Raw genomic sequence first — 17,000 nt, 5'->3', positions numbered from 1 at the left:
AACAAAAGAAATGTTGTAAAGATTGTGTAAGTGTAAATGTGGATGGGTAGATAAGTACACAGCAATAATTAGATAAATAGATTATGCGACCAAAAATTAGTGGGAAACAGGACAGGATGAAGAAGTCGATTATGAAGTAAATATACTCACCGTTCAGTGACACGCCATCGTTGTCTGATGAGTTCGAGTATTTTTGCATTCACCTGAAAAATAACAGAAACATTGTAAGTTCATTCATTACGTACGGATTCTTATCTCGTAAAAAGTTTTACTTACATTGTCAATGGTGATCGCCTTCAAGAAAATCCTTGGTCATCTGAAAACATACTTTCAAAAACATTTAACAAAAATAAAATCGAAAGAGTCATTTGCTGAATTATAAAACATATTAGTACAAGTAATTCTTATACTTCACTCGCTCTCATACAAGTAATTGGAGAAATATATAGTATGTAATTATTTGATGGGCCATTTCGCTAATTGTAAATGCATTAAAAACCTATTTAAGTTGATATGTATGTATAGCGGTCTATTTAATTTACAAATATGTTACAAAAAAGTGTGTATGTCAAATACAGTCTTTTGTTTTGTCGGTATAATATGTCAAGTCAAAAATTAAAACAAAAGATAAACATATACTCTAAGAATTATCAGCCAATAATTCAAAGAGCATCTTTGTAAAAAATAAAAAGAAAAATAACTTAAATACTTAACATAAAAATGATTGTCAAAAAATAAAACAATACCAAAAGAGAGAAATCAATCTTACGCAAAAAGGGAAATAGTAAAAACAGTAAAAACTCCTCAAAATGTAGTAAATAGTGTATCTTGTATTATGGCTGGTGATTATTTATGATCTACAACGGTTGCCAAGCAAGTTCCCGAGATGACGAGAAATACTGTCTTCAGATAAACTACGGATCTAATCGAATATGTAAATATCACTGTAGGCTACATACACACTGCAGAATAAACAGTCGACCGACAGTTGACCGATGGTTGATATAATTTTTTTTTAAAGAAAATCGTGAAATCAAAGTTTTCAGTCGGTCTGATGCCGACCAATACCTGATCATTGTTATGTACTACCATTCATGTCCTGATTAAAAATGAATTCTGATTTATGAGCCTGAAAATTGTATTGTAGGCCGACTACAAGTTTTCAGTGTGCTCTCAATGGGAGAAAAAAAATTTTGATGAGTACTGTGAAATATTAACAGTTCTGAATATCTTTGACAGAACTCAAATTTGTAGTTTCGATAAAGTTCGATAAACTTGAAAATCGTTTCAAAGTTTTTTTTTTTTTTTTTAATTCAAATAAAAATCTAGAGAATTACAATTAAAATATGCGGTTTGTTCAGGACTTGATTCGAAATATTAATTTTCATTACTAACAGTAATAACTAATAAATATTTCATAAAAGAATACGCCCTAACTGTTCAATGTTCCTGAAAAACTCGATCCTCAGCTAGGCTAAAGGACCGAAACTTTTGCTAAAGAAGAACTAACTTATTCCAGACTATTATACAACAAAGTGACGTCACTCTCCAGACTTTGATTGAGAGCCAATGTCTATCAAGGGATTTTTATCTTAAAAAATCTAGTTCGCTCCGGCTCTCTCCGGTTTGCCCCGGTTCGATCCGGTATTTATGCCAAAGTATATAATTGGTTGTCGAATGACTAAGTCTAGACTGTATTATCGGCTAGTGACCATTCTAAGGACGTTATACAGTACCCAATGATGTTTGTGACCCATTTCTGAAGCATAATAATAAAATACAAGTCACTTTGAGTATGAATAAGCTATAGAGCGTCTTTGAGGCTTAAGGTAAGCTGAAGGCGTAAATAATTTTGCGGTACATTTTGATTTTTTCGGAGATAGTGTAGGAGTTTTTTTATAGTGTCTTATAAATGCTGGGTTGACACTTTGTTCTGGCTGGATTTTGGCCAATGTTTTTAAGAATGTAAGGTTACAGATTATTTTGATGCTGTCGGTTAGTAGTAGTAGTTAGTATAGTTTTTATAGAAAACATTTGCGATTCTATACTATTCGAAAACATTTCACTTTTATTTTGCCCTAGTCTTTTTTATCATAACTCGGCAATATTCGAATCCAAGAAAAATGTTTTGCAGAATTACGTATTTTACAGCAACACTTAACATTCCTGCTTCGATTATGTACATGATTAGGGGCGAACATAAATTCTTTAATTTACCTCATGCCTCATCTGTACATCTCGAAGTCTCGCTCTATATCTTATCCATACTCTTTGTAATTTCTTGTTTTTAAACCTAGTACCGCGCTGGTTAAGCACACCCACCATCTTGAGAACTTAGTAAACTTACAATCAGATGGAAGTTAGTTAAAAACTACTGCCGTTTGGCTGAAGGTGTTGAGTTAAATTATTACTGATTACGATATCGTAACTTTATGAGTATAAAAATATGAGTTTTGTTAACTGTTTTGGTGTGAATTTACGGATTTTTTGGGTATTCTGTCTCCATTTTTTTTCACAATGGTATTTTGGCTCTAAGTTTTGTGTTTTATTTCATACGTTTGTATGTCTTCATATTCGTCATCTTTTAGCGTGTCCGAGCTTTCATTTCAGAGAATTTGTATGACTGTTCCATATCTGTCGCAAATGTGTCTTTCACGCTTAGTCCTTACTTCTCTCATTTTTACTCATAATTAGTATTTTACATGTCTTCATGTTTACCCTTTTTACATATAACTCAGTCTATCATAAAATACCTCTATGTGCTATCGCGATGATTTCCCTCATGGCGTGTTCGTCTGTGTCGTGGTGACGCGGCGGGGGCCGAGGGTCGGCAGCTCGTGCCAGGATCTGACGCACCACGTCGCGTGGAGGCGCCCCCAGGGGGGTGGGGCGCGATGATAGCCCCAGCTGGGGATGGAACTTAGATTAGTATGGGAAAAGCTGTGGTTAGATAATGTTACAAGAAGATTTTGGATAATGAAGTCAGGTCACTTGAGAATATTGCACTAGACCAGTCTGGTGGTCTTTAAAATCGCAGCGTTTCGTGAAGGTATTTGGATGGGCAACATTTGTCGTATATGCCATTGTAACTGCCTCGTTGGTCTAGTTGTCGCAAGTGTGGCTGCTGAGCACGAGGTCTCGGGTTCGATTCCCTAGTCGGGCCAAAATCGCTTTGTGGGTTTTAGAAGACTTTCACAAAGCAGCCCGAAGCCTGGAAGTTGGTGATTGATTCACCCGTGCATCGGAGAGCACGTAAATGTCGGTCCTGCGCCTGATCTCTTTCCGGTCGTGTCGGATTGCCGTCCCATCGGGCTATGAGAGTGAAGGAATAGGGAGTGCACCTGTGTCTGCGCAAATGCTTGTGCACTATAATATGTCCTGCGCAGTTGGCTAATCTCCTTACATGAGAACAGCCGCCGTAGCCGATAATCGGCTAGGAGGACATCATCATCATATGCCATTAAATTGTCATATGTCATTAAATCGATTTCGAGCCAAAGGTGGGCTTGACCTTGCTTATCAAGCTAATCGTCTTCTCACCCCTAACGTGCGCAGGAGGATGCCTGGCATGCCCAGTTTTGGGCATGCATCTTCTTTTTTTGCGACTAAGGTGTATACAATATCGCTTTGCAAATCGCCAGGATGTTCGACCTTGTAGTCTGAAGCTTAAGGTTGAAGTTACCTTGGCTAGTATCTGTGACTTGATGCGCTCGAGTCGCGCGGGGTCCTGAGAGTGCGCAGCGGTCGCTCGGCAGGGCGCCAGGATGTTCGACCTTGTAGTCTGAAACTTAAGGTTGAAGTTACCTTGGCTAGTATCTGTGACTTGATGCGCTCGAGTCGCGCGGGGTCCTGAGAGTGCGCAGCGGTCGCTCGGCAGGGCGCCAGGATGTTCGACCTTGTAGTCTGAAGCTTAAGGTTGAAGTTACCTTGGCTAGTATCTGTGACTTGATGCGCTCGAGTCGCGCGGGGTCCTGAGAGTGCGCAGCGGTCGCTCGGCAGGGCGCCAGGATGTTCGACCTTGTAGTCTGAAGCTTAAGGTTGAAGTTACCTTGGCTAGTATCTGTGACTTGATGCGCTCGAGTCGCGCGGGGTCCTGAGAGTGCGCAGCGGTCGCTCGGCAGGGCGCCAGCGCGAGCGCCGCACACACGACGAGCCAGGCGCGCATCGGCGCCTAGCCGCGGAGCGAGCTCACCCCGCGCCATCGAAGCCGCGCCAACGCGACATCGCCGGGCCTGCAGGACCAACAAACAGTTACTTAGATAAAATATCCATATTAAAAGTTCAACTGTGTGTACTTTCTGAGTATATCTTAGACACCATTGACTGTGTTTCGGATGGCACGTTAAACTGTAGGTCCCGGCTGTCATTGAACATCCTTGGCAGTCGTTACGGGTAGTCAGAAGCCAGTAAGTCTGACGCCAGTCTAACCAACGGGTATTGGGTTGCCCGGATAACTGGGTTGAGGAGGTCAGATAGGCAGTCGCTTCATGTAAAGCACTGGTATTCAGCTGAATCCGGTTAGACTGGAAGCCGACCCCAACATTCTTGGGAAAAAGGCTCGCAAGATGATAATGATTAAAAGTTCAATTGAAAATAGAGCTAAAATGACGAGACCTACTTCCGCATATTTTATGCATACAAGCAATGCGTAAGGCGCTCTACCCACTGCATCGCGCCCCGTCGCGTAACGCGGAATAGCAGACTTTACCATTGTATGCAAGTATGTCAATGTATATAGAAATCACGCCTTGTAAAACACACTGCCGAAGCGGAAATGCGCTGGATATTGCAAGGGGTAAAATCTGCCATCCCGCGCTACGCGACGAAGCGCGGTGCAGTGAGTAGAGCGCATAAATGCTGTGGAGGTTGTAATTATACTAGCTTGCTTATTAGTATTCAGAACCATCAAAATCTGTAGTTGCAAAAATAAAGATGTACAGGAAGCAGTATTCTTTGGCCTTTTAGGTCCTAGGCCTTGAAGATAGTCTACAACCTGGCCACTCGTGTAAATGTTGTGTTATTTTGTAACTGCAATTGTTTTCAGTAGAAATTGATTTAACTGTTGTGATAAATGAAACATCGTTTGTTAGTTAGGGATGTTAATGACAAACACAGTTTATTAAAAACTCTCAAAACTAGTCTAACAACACAATTACTACAGCATTTAAAGTATACTACATAAAACATTACCCTCCTTCTTTGGCAGTCGGGTAAAAATTTAACAAACGCTCTACAGACATCTAAGCATGTACTCTCAAAGTTCAAAAAGTTACAAGTGTGTTTAAATGAAAAGCAAGCATCGAACAAGAGTGTGTATTGTGTGTACTTTGTGTGCACTATGTGTATTTTGTATATTTGTGTACCAAATCTGCGCCAGCGGAATATTTGCCGTGTCAACATCTTAAAACACCATGATAGGGTTGCCAGACTTGGAAATTATTAAACTACAGCGTAGCAAGCATTTTGCATTATTCTGCATTTGTTTTGCATTCGGAAATGTGTTGTTTTTACTGTTTTGTACTATCTTGGATGATGGTTTTTCTGTACTGATTCTGATTATTTCTTGCATAAAATCTAGTTCCTACTTTTTTCAGGAATGTAAATGAAAAGTAAAAATAAAGAAATAAATAAACGGTTTTCCCATTTTTTTTGTTATATCGCCCTACGTCATATATTCCCATATCAAGCAGAGCTTTGTACCATGTATATCGGGTGTGTCGTTCATAATCACATTAAATGAAATGCGTTAATATACTGGTTAATATATGTCGATTAACACGAAGAAAAAAGAAAAATACGTAAAAATAAAAAAATGAATTTTTCAAACAAACTAAATAGAATAAAAGTGTGCGAAAATTAGAACACCATATAAAAGTCAGTCATTACAAACAACTGAAATTCTCCCTTGAAAACTGACATCTGTCAACTGATCAAAACATTCGATACTCCTAATTTTATCTCTGCTTTACACATGATGTTGTAAATTATAAAAACGAAAAATGGCTCCTGTAGCTAAACCACTGAATGGATTAGGTTATTTTTTTACGATTCGCCATAGAATATCTTAAAGTATATACGATAGGATTTAATGTGATTGTGAACGACACATCCTGTATAATACTAGATATAAACATATTATGTTTATAATACTAGATATAAACATATTATGTATATAATACTAGATATAAACATATTATGTACTTATATGCTGCTTTGTAAATACATTACGTATATGATAAAAAATCGGTTTCTTTAAATAGATATGGCGTAGTACGACAACAATTTAATTAATCTAACCTTAGAATACCGGTGTCTCCAAAAGTTTGGTTTCTGAAGTAAGACGGTCAGACGCTCCGTGTGAAGTCAGCCGCGAGTTGTTAGACTTTCTCAGTTCAGTTCAGACGCTCAGACAGGCATCAACACGCGAACATCTTTGACAAACAAAATAACATAATGTTAAAACAAAATTTAAAATAAATAACAACAAATCATGAAATAAAGTGAATTTCCTCCTTTTAAAGAATATTTATTATTCCGACAAATTGAGAACCTCCTCTTTTTTAAAAGTCGGTTAAACTGCCTTATTTGAATATTCCAAAAATGTGGTCTTAAAGTACTTTTGTAAAACCTATTAAAACAAGTAAATACTTATAATCTATGGTCTAGTGACCGTAAGCGCAAATGCCATGGACACTACAGAGTCCCGGGTACGATTCCTACCGAAATAGGTTTGCAGGTTTTCAGAAACTTTCATATTAATAAACCAGCCCAGACTCTGGAGATTGGCGGAGGTGGATATACTTCCGTGTCCAGGATATCACGTAAATGTCGTATATAACAAAATACAGGAAAATATACAGAATTAAAAACATAACCTAATCAACTTAAACATTAATATCTGCCAGTCCGCATTCACTTAGCTAATACTCCACCTATTATATTTCAACACCAAACCTTCTAAACGTTCGAAAACTACAGAACTAGGTCAAACCGATCCATTTCATTAACCAAATTGAAAAGTTCAAATCGTTTATTGTCGATTATAATGGTTTTAATGGGTATTCCTCCAGAGACACGGTTTAAGATCCCATAAAATACTGTCAAGTTAAAAGACAATGTTTTTTTATGGATTTTTGGTGGAAAAATAAATTTGAATGCCATAGTTATACGCTGAGTATCTTTACAAAAAATGATGATTGATATATTGGGCAGCAGACTTTATGAAATAAAAATTATTTATCACTATAAAAATCTAAACAGTATTTTTTAATCTTGAAATGTTAAGTTGTTTGGCATAGACGGTTTGGATACGAAACCATGTGAAAACCACATAGCGTCGTCTTGGAATGAAAACCTCGGAAATGCATTTTTTCTCAATATTTTTTTATTGCATTTCTTGGAAGATAATCGCAAAAAACATCCTTTACTGATCTTCATCCTGAAAAGTTGTCTCTTACACTTACGAGATTTTCACTCTGAGGCGTCGATAGGTACCTCTCTGCCGTATGGGAAATTAGACTATAGCATGAATAATATCTCGTATTTTATCACTAACTTACTTCCACTAGTAGCTTCACCTGTATTTTGTGGGGACTATTTCACGCACTAAGACCCAGATAAAAGTAGCCTCTGTATAAAAGTGACACTGAAACCACTATTAAAATCAGACCAGAAGTTACTGCGATTAAGCTTCTTCACCCAAACTCCAAGATATACTTAGAAACTACATAATATACAAACTTAGAGAAGTTTCATTGGTACTTGCCTGACCTGGAATCGAACCCAGGCACTCATACTTGAGAGGTTGGTTCTTTACCCACTATGCCAGGTGACTATTGAATTATGATAAGTGTGGAGCCAAATTCAAGGGCACAGCATATAGGGCAACTTGCAAATATAATGAGTCAATTAATTTGCGAAGTGAACTGGGTGAGCAGAGCAGGCTATCAGATTCTTGCGCTTGAATTATTGGGGTATTCCATCAAGGGTAGGAAGTGGGGTAGGGTGACACCCTCGACGGTGGTATAATGTAGAAAATGAAGCGATTTTAATCTTCTTTGTCTTTCATAAAATGTTTTGAAAAAACAAAATAAAAAAATGTAGTAAGACCGACCGAACAGTAGTGAGACTGAAACATGATTTTGAAGAAGTTAGTTCGTTGTATTTTAATGTGTCTTACTAGAAAACCTTTCTTTACTTCAATTATTGTACCAAAGATTAAAATAGGTATCTAACAAAATATTTAATTCAAAGTGTGTAGGGAAGTTATAGAGCAATAAGAATATTGTAGAAAGAACAGATGATTTAAAAAGTCGTGGAAACTAAACACCTGTTACTTCCAGACATACTTCTAGAGCGAAATAAAAAAAATATTTTTCTTCGTGTTCGTCGAAGGTGAATTTTAAAAATTATTTTTCCAGTTAAATAATTGACTTACAGATAATAAATCTGCAGACGAATATAGTGCCGACCCCAATATAGTTTGGGAAAAAGGCTCGGAGGATGACGAAAAAACAACCTAGTCTTTTTTTGGCAGTCGATTAAAAATACTAAAAACCATAATTTATGTGACTCGAATATTGCATATGAAATACCTACTTAGTGTTACCCGCTTTCCGCTTATACCTTGGACCACTGTCACAATTTTTATGATCAAGTCTCACGTAAAGTTCCACCTTGGTACCACGGTTTAACTCTACTTAAGGTCTGGTTACGATCTCCGGCACTTTTTAGTGTTCTTTACGATACTTTTAGTGCCAACGGTACTTTTCCTTCGTCCGACTGTGTTATGTATATTTTTGTTTTATGACTTTACTTTATCGATGGCTCTGCTTTGATTTTTTTATGGGAATCGTTTGTGGGTGCCGTTTTTTTGTACATGTAGTGTAATTTTCGAGCATGTGGTTTTTTTGGCTTTTTGTGTATGGGTCGGAAAAGTGCCATTAAGTTTTTTTTTAAGATTTATTTTTATTGAAAGTTACTAAGAAGCTTCAGGATAAAATAAATTATTGACTTTACTTCTAATTAATCAATGAGAAATGATGACTAAATATCTACTTAATGAAAAATAGAACAAATTAAAAAAAAAATGGAATAAAGTATTTTTGTAATTCACCATACGATTCTTTCTTCTATAAGATATGCCACGATACACATACTACAAAGATACATTTGTAAATGTATCCAATTGATTGTCAACATTAAGCCTCATTAAAATTTACGCTATGTCTTAAAAACCAATAAATCATTTTTAAACAACTCTTTAGTGTGCATATTAATTCAAGGCGTGAAGTGCAAACACGCGATATATTTAACCCTGCAACGCTGGCGGCCTCGTGGCTACACTAGTAGCCTCAAGGGTAAGGCATAGCCGTGAAATGTCAGAATATGCTAATATATGATATTAGTGTTGCCAAATCACCTAGTAAAATTGGAAGGGTTGCAGATAGACTATCTCGTGTAATTTAATTGGTATTATGGTCTAGATTTGATTCCTGTTAAAGGTAAATAGTTTTTTTTATTTACAAATAAATATTTGAGATATTTTTTCAATTTTTAAGTGCTTTGAAGGAATTTTGTGTATTAACTCGTTAGCTTTGTAAACCGACTTCCCTTCCTAACATAAATGTTTCTTATTCAGTAAACAGTTTTTTTTACAATATACCTATTTATATTTCCAATTAATTATATCTTTAAGCGGTTCATGTATTTATACTTCTTAGCAGATAGAATAGATGAATGAAATAATTATGTAATATCAAATCATACTCATATTGAAGAGAGATGGAAAATTACTTTTATCTCAAAAACATGAATGACCTATTTTATTGAATAGTTTACCTTTAGAATACCTATAAATAAATTCAAGACCTTTATACAAAATTAGCCTTCTAGAAACCCTAAGCACGTCCCACGCAAAACCAACATTAATTTTATTCTGCAAACAGTATTCGCATTGGAGGGTTAATTTGAGTACTAAAGAGCTTTTCACTGAAAACCTTTTAGTCTATAGTTTTAGGTTTATTTTAGATGTCCCATTGTTTTAGGTCTTCGTGTCTGTTAGGTGTCTATTTTAAGACCTAGGTACAAAATACTGAATGATAATTAAAGCATGAAGGGAAATAGAAAGGGTTTTCATTCATCAACTTATGTTTAGAGAAAATCAAATACTAGAAATTAGCCTAAAAATATCTTATTCGAAATTGTATGTCAACGTTTCAATCATAGTTAGTCTAATAATAAGAACTAATTGTTTTTTTCAGTCGTGTCCGTATGACTGACATACAACCATAGATGTAATATAATAAACAAGATTGCGCACGCTCAAAATACATATTTACGAAAATGAACTCTATTCCAACGCAATAAGGTACTAAATTTGTTGCATAATACACAGAGGCAAATCCGAGCCGAGAGGGATAGTTAGAACGGAGGCCGTTTGTCTCTTTCTAACACCTTGCCAGCATAAATAAATGTTGTGGTCAACAGTTTTGCCTTCCCAAAAAAACAATTGAATCACATATATTTTTATCTTATTTTAACAATTGTAAGTCAACAAATTAATAAAAATCGCATTAATTTATTATACGAATAAATTATTTATATAAATTATTATTCTTAAAACATAAACAACATAATTTTTTTTTTTCTAGCTGTAACCCTGAACATTCTTGGCGCGTAATCAGCATTTAAAATTTTGTTTATATTTTTTGTATTAAATCAATTTAAACTATTTAAATGGTGAAAAAGTGTTGTGTTTATACTTGTAAAAGTGAATCCTATGGTGGTTGCAATATATCGTTCCACAGGTTAGCTAATAATAACATTTTCGTAAATCAAACAACTAGGGTGCCCATGAATTCTTGTAATGAGTGAAAATATGGGTGATGGATTTTAAAACTGTTGTACTATTGTTATAGCTTCCCAAAAAATGAAGAAAGGCGACATAAATGGCTCAGCAGTCTATATATGAAGTAGAAATACAAAAAAAACAGTCTTCTGCCTGCTTTTATACTGCTAATTCCCGCTAATTATTAAAAGCCTTTATAAGTATCTTAAGGTCACAAACTGCGTAAGTTAAAACTTCAATACCAATCTGCGTTTAATAATCTTAGCAAATTCGGATTTGTCTCACATAGCTTAATCTCATAGTCACCCTATTAGAAAGGGACAGACAGCCTCCGTACTAACTGTTTCATTCGGCTCGTTTTTTGGGTTTATATGCGCAGTCCTGTTTACTAATATTATGTCTATGCATACAACCCACCTCTATAGCATATTTCAATTAGCTCTTCCGTTTTACTATAAAAATAATTTTGCACTTGCGTCTAATGTAATAAACAAGATAAATTCCAAAAATGAATGGATTGTGTGAAAGTCGACATGGTTAGAAAGAATGTCACTTGTGAGATGTCGAACAGTATTTAAAGAGAAAACATTCTGCGCCGACTAAAATAAAATTGGGAAGAAAGCAGGAGGATGATGAAATTCCAGAGTAGCCATGTATAGTTTTTTACATTTATGACACACGTTACCACCAACTAATTAAATTCACAAACACTTAAAAATATGCATAACCAAAAGTAATATCATTAAAATCCCCCTCGAGAACGGGTTAACCCGTAACTTCAGAAGGGTGGGTGCATTCACCCCCGATTCTTTTCAAAACTTTTACTTCTTTAATCTTTTCTAACTAAAATATTGAAAAACTTCGTCTTAAGAGTTTAAAGGGTGTTATTATGAGATTTTCAGTTTGGTTGTCGTTATGAAAATGTTGGAAAATGTGTATTTGTGGATATGGTTTGACGTTTGTTTCTGTAACTTTCGATATTCTATAAGACTTTACATTAAACTGTTTTTAACGGCTGTTATTGTAACAGCTCTGACTGTTCGGGTAGTCATAAGCCAGAGGATGACGTCCAGTCTTACGTAGGTCTATTGGGTTGCCCGGGTAACTGGGTTGAGAAGGTCAGATAGGCAGGCGCTTATTGTAAAACACTGGTACTAAGCTGTACCCCGTTAGACTGGAAGCCGACCCCAACATAGGAAAAGGCTGGGCAGATGATGACTAATATTATGGATGTGGACGTAATCACGGGTTTCACCTCAAAAGTATTGACATAATAACCGATTTAAATATAATTTTGAACACTGATATTCTGGAAAATATCAGAATAACCTATGTCTGTAAAAAGACATAGGTTATGGCTATTTTTTTTTCTGGATGTCGAAAGTATTTTCCTGGTAATTCACGAGGAAAATCTGCCAGATTATAGTTAAACCTATGGCATTGAATTTATGTCGGATAATTAAAAAAAAACACTTCTAAAAGAATCACCATTCATCATTATACTGCTTACCCAATTTTCCCCTTAGCAACAAGCCAACACACATGCCAAAATTTCTCCGAATAGTTGACAGAAAAGGCATACCTCTCAACACTTTACCTCATATCAATGAAACCCTTTGAAAGGTCACTGACCTCTGTGGGCGTATGGCTCAATGAATGGAAATGTATGAATGAGTTAGGTAATTAAAACCACGGGGCTAATTAGAAATTATGGAAGTATAGAATAGTTTCATTGAACATCCTTGGCATGAAATACGGGTAGTCAGAAGCCAGTAAGTCTGACACCAGTCTAACCAAGGGGTATCGGGTGACCCGGGTAACTGGGTTGAGGAGGTCAGATAGGCAGTCGCTTCTTGTAAAGCACTGGTACTCAGCTGAATCCTGTTAGACTGGAAGCCGACCCCAACATGATTGGGAAAAGGCTCGGAGGATGATGATGAGAATAGTTTCGACGACACGTGTTGAATATGCTACCTGCTTGCCGCGGTTTTACTCGCTTTTCTATGTCCAACATTTAGAGATTTAGATGATGAGACATGAGAAATTTATAAAGAGAGTACATCATCATCATCAGCCTTTTTATTGTCCCACTGCTGGTCTGCGGCCTCCACTCACATGGAGATGGATGGAGCATTAATCACTACGCTTGCTCAATGCGGGTTGATTATTTCAGAGTTTTGTAGTCTAGGTTTCCTTATAAATATGTTGTCCAAGATAATACATAGAACTTAGAAAAATTACATAGTATAGGTACTTGCCTGACATATAATAATCAAACCCACACACTGTTACATGAGAGGTTGATGCCTTAACCACTAGGCTACCATAACGATAGTGTCATAGTAATACGTCCAAAGCTGATTTCGGCCACGGCGGTTGTTCTCATATAAGGAGATCAGCCAGCTGCGCAGGACATATTATAGTGCACAAGCATTTGCTCAGACACCTAGGTGCGCTCACTATCCCTTTACTCTCTTAGCCCCATGAGACGGTAATCTGGGACGAATGAGTGTCATATTATGTCAGAGATTGAACGCCCTTTACTCATCTATAAAAAGACCTCGTCAGGCGCAACCTTTAAGTGATTAAACACACATGACATTTTCTCTCTATATACTGAAACGATATTGGAATACAATATAATGTGTGTATAAAATAAATATAATAGCTATAATAATGTCATTACTGCGTGGGTGTAACTCCCACGATACAGTCCTTTTTTAGATTTTGTGTCATATTATGTAGGTACACGTGGATTAGATATATTATATACTAGATTTATCCTGCGGTTAAACTTGTGTCCTGTGTGAACAAATTTTCATACATCCGGATAAAATATGCCTATGTAACTCAGGATGATGTAGCTTTCCAACAGAGAAATAATTTCCAAGTCGGTTCAGTAGTTTCGGAGCTTTTAGGGTACAAAACAAACAAATGTGTTGTCTTTATAATGTTGGTATTGATTAGTATAAAAGTATAGATTAGCTGTTTTCCGCGGATCCACGCGTGATAAAAATAAGTCCATATTTTTTCTCACGCTTTAGATTGCCTGTGTATCAAATTACATTTATGTGTATGTGTGACAGACAATGTACAGACGGTATGTAGAGTATTGCACGGAGAGGATATTAGTGATACAAAATCTAATTATTTTAAAAATTCATTCGCGTACATTTTACGATCCACAGTGATGTAACTGCTTCAACATCAATATGCTCATAGCTCGTACATTTTGTCAAAATGTTTGTTGAAAACTAACAAACAAGCACAAAGGTAAACATATTACTTTGTTGCGATTTACGAGTAAATGTTAAAAGCTTGAGTTTTCATCAAGGTTTTTAAAGTTAAAGATAGACGACTCTATCTGCAGACATAAGTGTCCAAGTGCTCACATGACCTTTCGGGATATATTTTTTTTTATTTATTTATTTGAATCAGGCATCTAAGGCCCATAGAAAAATACAATACACGAATATTATAACATTAAAACATACACTAATACATATTTTATTTATGTAACTTAAAAAACTAATGCACACGAAGTGTCGGCGTCGTGTTACGCAGCGAGGTGTCGCGTAGCCATCCTCGGAACCTCCGATAAACGACACCTTTCGGCCAAAACTCTTCCTTCAGGAATGTCTCGATGTGATGAGTTGGAACTCGCACCATGAACGAATTGAAGTTCGTATTGTGGCGCGACTCCAACTTCGCCACCCTCAAGGTCCAGTTTGTCTTGGATCGGACATACTCCACGATCTGCTCCACCGTCGTGGTGTGATGTAGACGGGACACGTACAACTGCGTCGTTGGTACTGCAGGACGCAGCAGGATGTTGGGTCCAGTTTGTGCGGTACCGCACTGATTCCTACAAGGTGGCCTCTTCTTTCTCCTTTCAACCTTTATGAAGCCATCCTTGTCGCACATGTCCTTCTTAGGACCAGTCTGTGGCTGTGAGGTGCCACGGGTTTGTTTACCCCCTTTTGCTTTGGCCCGCTTTGTTTGCGTCACAACGGGCTTGTTGGTGGCTGCTACTGCCGCGTAGGCGCGTTTGGGGGTTAATGTTCCTACGCATGTCTCGGCCGCAGGTGTTGACACAGCAGCGGCGGCGGCGGCGGGACGGGGTGCGTCGTCAGCAACATCGGCGATCGGTGACGCACTCGAATTCGCCGACTCGAAACTGATGACCGACGCATTTTGCGCCCCGCGACGTGTATTCACATTGATTATATCTAATGACCCACTTATGGAAACAGCGTTGCGCAACAACGCCACTTCACCACGCAGGTCACTGATGGTAACCTGTGAAGCTTCCATCTTCGACTTCATATCCTCCAGGCTTGCCTTCAGACACGTTATGTCTTTCAGCAGCCTGGTGACGTCGACGTGATCGAACGTGACGGGAGGCAGCTTATGCAAGTCCTTCGCCACGAATTCAGGCACGTCGTCAGGATCCGTCCTTTTCAGCAGGGAGATGATGTCCTGCAGGCTCTTGTCGCCACCGTCCCTTCGGCGGGATGGCATCTGCTCGAGTTGTCCGAGCGACTTGTAGAGCAGCAGCTTTGCACTGCAAACCTCGTCCTCTTTGTAGGCTGATCTGCAGATCTGCACGATGCTGACCTCATCCATATAATCGATGGCATGATTAATGAATGCCAACACTTCGTTGGCGATGAGCGGTTTAGAACTCATCGCGACTGAGACGGGCAGCGGCTATTGCCGCGCAAAACGCGAATATAATATTCGTACTGTGCAGCCAAAACGCGACCGTTCTCGAGCGCGCATCGCACTACGATATAGCTACATACATTAGTTATAAATGAAGTTTATGAGTAACGAAAGGCAGTTTAGACTTTCTATACTATTTGAGCCATGGTTGCAGGATAGAAGCAGCTATATTGTTGCACCCGCGTCCAGTGGGAACAACTTCGCTTCAACAAATTCAGCTTTATGATTTCACGTAGAAAGTAAACAAAAGTAGTCTTGGACTAAAACTTTAACATACACAAAACTTGTTTACGTAAGAATCTTATCATCACATCATCATCCTCCGAACCTTTTTTCCCACCATGTTGGGGTCGGCTTTCAGTCTAAGCGGATTCAGCTGAGTACCACTGCTTTACAAGAAGCGACTGCCTATCTGACCTCCTCAACACAGTTACCCGGGCAACCCGATACCCCTGGGTTAGACTGGTGTCAGACTTACTGGCTTCTGACTACCCGTAACGACAATTAAAATTATTATTTAACTACCTAAATCTATTTCAAGTTCACAGCAACACTATTAACCTTATCTTAAATCTAAACCATCTCAAAACACCCACTTACCAGTTAAAAATAACCACTTTAATCTTAAACTACCACTCAGTACTTAAACCTTTAATATATCTTTAAACTATGTGACCAATTTAGTTAAAACACCTCTGAACCTTATCAGGGTTTGTTAAGAACTGAGCAAAAAGCTCTCAGACCTCTAAATATATACTCCTGCGAACCTATAGATATATAGATGTGGGTATTTCTACTAAATTGTCTATTAATGGAATGATCTTGCCTACAGTACAGAGATGTTTAGACTGTTCTGGAAGTGGCTTCGAGTTTGATAGTAGACTGGTTTCTAAGAATTGTCTCATTCAGAGATGAAGAAATGAATGGACTTTATAGTAGATCTTAATACCAATAATAGATCTCATACATTTTCAATTGTTTAGAAAACCAAGTACGCTTCTTCTCCTGTTACAAGTGCGCTCATTTCCCCAACAGGTAATATTAACACATCTAGTGTAAGAACCTCTTTGCAAAGGGTAACATACTGTCACGTCGTGGGCGATATTTATTTAAGGTCTGAAACCTTCAGCTTTTATCGCAATTTTTGGTGAATACGTATAAAAAAAGAAAGATCAGGATCTTTCGCCTATTTATACAAAATGAATGGAAAATTGTCGAAGCATTCATTTTTCATAAATACCATTTTTGTTTCAATACTAGTCCCGAATTTGAATTCTTTTTATTTGAAGTTCAGTGAAGCAGCATATGATGTTACAAGGTGCTGAACTATTTACTTACACATGAAAAGGTCGCTTATACAGACGAATTTCAGTTTTTCAGTTCAATTATTTTGTATCAATGATAAGAAAAGTGCTTGCTGAAGGTT

At 37.4% G+C, this 17,000-nt stretch overlaps 1 pseudogene; it reads right to left on the bottom strand.

Annotated features, from left to right (window-relative positions):
- Positions 1–14,352: 14,352 nt before the first annotated feature.
- LOC124642687 lies at positions 14,353–16,543 on the bottom strand (annotated as a pseudogene).
- Between the last annotated feature and the right edge of the window lie 457 nt (positions 16,544–17,000).

Source organism: Helicoverpa zea, chromosome 25 (genome assembly GCF_022581195.2).
Source record: "Helicoverpa zea isolate HzStark_Cry1AcR chromosome 25, ilHelZeax1.1, whole genome shotgun sequence".
NCBI classification, from domain to species: domain Eukaryota; kingdom Metazoa; phylum Arthropoda; class Insecta; order Lepidoptera; family Noctuidae; genus Helicoverpa; species Helicoverpa zea.
The sequence above is the reverse complement of the archived record's forward strand: the minus strand, read 5'-3'. Positions and strand labels throughout refer to the sequence as shown.